The 4,808-nt window shown below is 48.5% G+C and overlaps 1 pseudogene; it reads right to left on the bottom strand.

Moving 5' to 3' along the window:
• Positions 1–298: 298 nt before the first annotated feature.
• Positions 299–468, bottom strand: LOC134899818 (U2 spliceosomal RNA; annotated as a pseudogene).
• Between the last annotated feature and the right edge of the window lie 4,340 nt (positions 469–4,808).

Below are 4,808 nucleotides of genomic sequence, written 5' to 3' on the forward strand. Positions count from 1 at the left end.
CTGCACAGTATAAGCTGAGTAAGGAGCGTTTAGCTCTGTGCAGCCATTTTGGCAATTTATAGGTACATAGTGCACAGGAAAAAATAAACAAATAAATAGTCTGTCTTGTGTCTTGACATAGAAATAACGAAAGGAAAACAGACTACCAACAAGCACTGCTTTAGGTGAAAGTATTGACCACGGAGTATTTTACATTAACTCAGCCATTAACATTTTACCAAGGTTTGTGGGCTAAGTAGTAAACAGAGTACCAGTCACTTGTCATAGTGCAAGCAAAGGCAGACTCTGACAATACCGGTATTTGTGTACTGGTACTGGACGCACTGCAATACCAGGTCAATGTATAAAGTGGACAGAGCAAGCTCCTCTTCTATCTTACTAAAAATTCATGTGATATATGGTCCCTAAATAGGGAGCGTATCAGATATTAAACTGATAAAATAAGATTTTACTCACCGGTAAATCTATTTCTCGTAGTCCGTAGTGGATGCTAGGAACTCCGAAAGGACCATGGGGAATAGCGGCTCCGCAGGAGTCTGGGCACAACTAAAAGAAAGCTTTTAGACTACCTGGTGTGCACTGGCTCCTCCCACTATGACCCTCCTCCAAGCCTCAGTTAGGATACTGTGCCCGGAAGAGCTGACACAATAAGGAAGGATTTTGAATCCCGGGTAAGACTCATACCAGCCACACCAATCACACCGTATAACACGTGATACCATATCCAGTTAACAGTATGAAACATAACTGAGCCTCTCAACAGATGGCTCATAACAATAACCCGTTAGTGAACAATAACTATGTACAATTATTGCAGACAATCCGCACTTGGGACGGGCGCCCAGCATCCACTACGGACTACGAGAAATAGATTTACCGGTGAGTAAAATCTTATTTTCTCTAACGTCCTAGTGGATGCTGGGAACTCCGAAAGGACCATGGGGATTATACCAAAGCTCCCAAACGGGCGGGAGAGTGCGGATGACTCTGCAGCACCGAATGAGAGAACTCAAGGTCCTCCTCAGCCAGGGTATCAAATTTGTAGAATTTTGCAAACGTGTTTGCCCCTGACCAAGTAGCAACTCGGCAAAGTTGTAAAGCCGAGACCCCTCTGGCAGCCGCCCAAGATGAGCCCACCTTCCTTGTAGAATGGGCTTTAACTGATTTAGGATGCGGCAGTCCAGCCGCAGAATGCGCCAGCTGAATTGTGCTACAAATCCAGCGAGCAATAGTCTGCTTAGAAGCAGGAGCACCCAGTTTGTTGGGTGCATACAGGATAAATAGCGAGTCAGTTTTCCTGACTCCAGCCGTCCTGGAAACATAAATTTTCAAGGCCCTGACTACGTCCAGCAACTTGGAATCCTCCAAGTCGCTAGTAGCCGCAGGCACTACAATAGGTTGGTTCAATTGAAAAGCTGATACCACCTTAGGGAGAAACTGGGGACGAGTCCTCAATTCTGCCCTATCCATATGGAAAATCAGATAAGGGCTTTTAAATGACAAAGCCGCCAATTCTGATACACGCCTGGCCGAAGCCAAGGCCAATAACATGACCACTTTCCACGTGAGATATTTTAGATCCACGGTCTTTAGTGGCTCAAACCAATGTGATTTTAGGAAATTCAACACCACGTTGAGATCCCAGGGTGCCACTGGAGGCACAAAAGGGGGCTGAATATGCAGCACTCCTTTTACAAATGTCTGAACTTCAGGTAGTGAAGCTAGTTCTTTTTGGAAGAAAATCGACAGAGCCGATATCTGCACCTTAATGGAGCCTAATTTTAGGCCCATAGTCACTCCTGCCTGTAGGAAGTGCAGAAATCGACCCAGCTGAAATTCCTCTGTTGGGGCCTTATTGGCCTCACACCAAGCAACATATTTCCGCCATATGCGGTGATAATGCTTTACAGTTACATCTTTCCTGGCTTTAATCAGCGTAGGAATGACATCCTCCGGAATGCCCTTTTCCTTTAGGATCCGGTGTTCAACCGCCATGCCGTCAAACGCAGCCGCGGTAAGTCTTGGAACAGACAGGGCCCCTGCTGCAGCAGGTCCTGTCTGAGCGGCAGAGGCCATGGGTCCTCTGAGATCATCTCTTGAAGTTCCGGGTACCACGCTCTTCTTGGCCAATCCGGAACCACGAGTATTGTCCTTACTCCTCGTTTTCTTATTATTCTCAGTACCTTTGGTATGAGAGGCAGAGGAGGGAACACATAAACCGACTGGTACACCCACGGTGTCACTAGAGCGTCCACCGCTATCGCCTGAGGGTCCCTTGACCTGGCGCAATATCTCTCTAGTTTTTTGTTTAGGCGGGACGCCATCATGTCCACCTGTGGTTTTTCCCACTGGTTTACAATCATTTGAAAGACTTCTGGATGAAGTCCCCACTCTCCCGGGTGGAAGTCGTGCCTGCTGAGGAAGTCTGCTTCCCAGTTGTCCACTCCCGGAATGAACACTGCTGACAGTGCTAGCACATGATTTTCCGCCCATCGGAGAATCCTTGTGGCTTCTGCCATTGCCGTCCTGCTTCTTGTGCCGCCCTGTCGGTTTACATGGGCGACCGCCGTGATGTTGTCTGACTGGATCAGTACCGGCTGGTGTAGAAGCAGGGGTTTTGCCTGACTTAGGGCATTGTAAATGGCCCTCAGTTCTAGAATATTTATGTGTAGGGAAGTATTCTGACTCGACCATAATCCATGGAAGTTTCTTCCCTGTGTGACTGCCCCCCAGCCTCGAAGGCTGGCATCCGTGGTCACCAGGACCCAGTCCTGTATGCCGAATCTGCGGCCCTCTAGAAGATGAGCACTCTGCAGCCACCACAGCAGAGACACCCTGGTTCTTGGAGACAGGGTTATCAGCCGATGCATCTGAAGATGCGATCCGGACCATTTGTCCAACAGGTCCCACTGACAGATTCTGGCATGGAACCTGCCGAAAGGAATTGCTTCGTAAGAAGCCCCCATCTTTCCCAGGACTCGCGTGCAGTGATGCACCGACACCTGTTTTGGTTTCAGGAGGTTTCTGACTAGAGACGACAGCTCCATGGCTTTTTCCTCTGGGAGAAACACTTTTTTCTGGACTGTGTCCAGAATCATTCCCAGGAACAGTAGACGTGTCGTCGGAACCAGCTGTGACTTTGGAATATTTAGAATCCAACCGTGCTGGTGTAGCACCTCCTGAGATAGTGCTACTCCTACCAACAACTGCTCCTTGGATCTCGCCTTTATTAGGAGATCGTCCAAGTATGGGATAATTAAAACTCCCTTTTTTCGAAGGAGTATCATCATTTCCGCCATTACCTTGGTAAACACCCTCGGTGCCGTGGACAGACCAAACGGCAGCGTCTGGAATTGGTAATGGCAATTCTGTACCGCAAATCTGAGGTACTCCTGGTGAGGATGGTAAATGGGGACATGTAGGTAAGCATCCTAGATGTCCAGGGATACCATGTAATCCCCCTCCTCCAGGCTTGCAATAACCGCCCTGAGCGATTCCATCTTGAACTTGAATTTTTTTATGTATGTGTTCAAGGATTTAAAATTTAAAATGGGTCTCACCGAACCGTCCGGTTTCGGTACCACAAACAGTGTGGAATAGTAACCCCGTCCTTGTTGAAGTAGGGGCACCTTGACTATCACCTGCTGGGTGAATTGCCTCTAGCACAGCCTCCCTGCCTGAGGGAGTTGTCGGCAAGGCAGATTTGAGGAAACAGCGGGGGGGAGACGCCTCGAATTCCAGCTTGTACCCCTGAGATACTACTTGAAGGATCCAGGGATCCACCTGTGAGCGATCCCACTGATCGCTGAAATTTTTGAGGCGGCCCCCCACCGTACCTGGCTACGCCTGTGGAGCCCCCGCGTTATGCGGTGGACTCAGAGGAAGTGGGGGAAGAATTTTGATTCTGGGAACTGGCTGCCTGGTGCAGCTTTTTCCCTCTTCCCTCGTCTCTGTGCAGAAAGGAAGCGCCTTTGACCCGCTTGCTTTTCTGAAGCCGAAAGGACTGTACCTGATAATACAGTGCTTTCTTAGGCTGTGAGGAAACCTGAGGTAAAAAATTTTTTTTCCCAGCTGTTGCTGTGGATACGAGGTCCCAGAGACCATCCCCAAACAATTCCTCACCCTTATAAGGCTCTATGTGCCTTTTAAAGTCAGCATCACCTGTCCAGTATCGGGTCTCTAATACCATACTGACAGAATGGACATTGCATTAATTCTGGATGCCAGCCGGCAAAATATCCCTCTGTGCATCCCTCATATATAAGACGACGTCTTATGTTCGCAAAATAGTATCCCTGTTTGACAGGGTTACAGACCACGCAGCAGCAGCACTATCTGCAGGTCTCAGTCTAGTACCTGAGTGTGTAAATACAGACTTCAGGATAGCCTCCTGCTTTTTATCAGCAGGTACCTTCAAAGTGGCCGTATCCTAAGACGGCAGTGCCACCTTTTTTGACAAACGTGTGAGCGCCTTATCCACCCTAGGGGATATCCCCCAGCGTAACTTATCCTTATCGGGGGAACCCACGCTTTTTCACACTTCATTCACTCATTTGATGGGGGAACAAAACACTGCCTGCTTTTTCTCCCCAAACATAAAACCCTTTTTTAGTGTACTTGGGTTAATGTCAGAAATGTGTAACACATTTTTTATTGCCGGGATCATGTAACGGATGTTCCTAGTGGATTGTGTATATGTCTCAACCTCGTCGACACTGGAGTCAGACTCCGTGTCGACATCTGTGTCTGCCATCTGAGGGAGCGGGCGTTTTTGAGCCCCTGATGGCCTTTGAGACGCCTGGGCAGGC

Source organism: Pseudophryne corroboree, chromosome 3 (genome assembly GCF_028390025.1).
Source record: "Pseudophryne corroboree isolate aPseCor3 chromosome 3, aPseCor3.hap2, whole genome shotgun sequence".
NCBI classification, from domain to species: Eukaryota; Metazoa; Chordata; class Amphibia; order Anura; family Myobatrachidae; genus Pseudophryne; species Pseudophryne corroboree.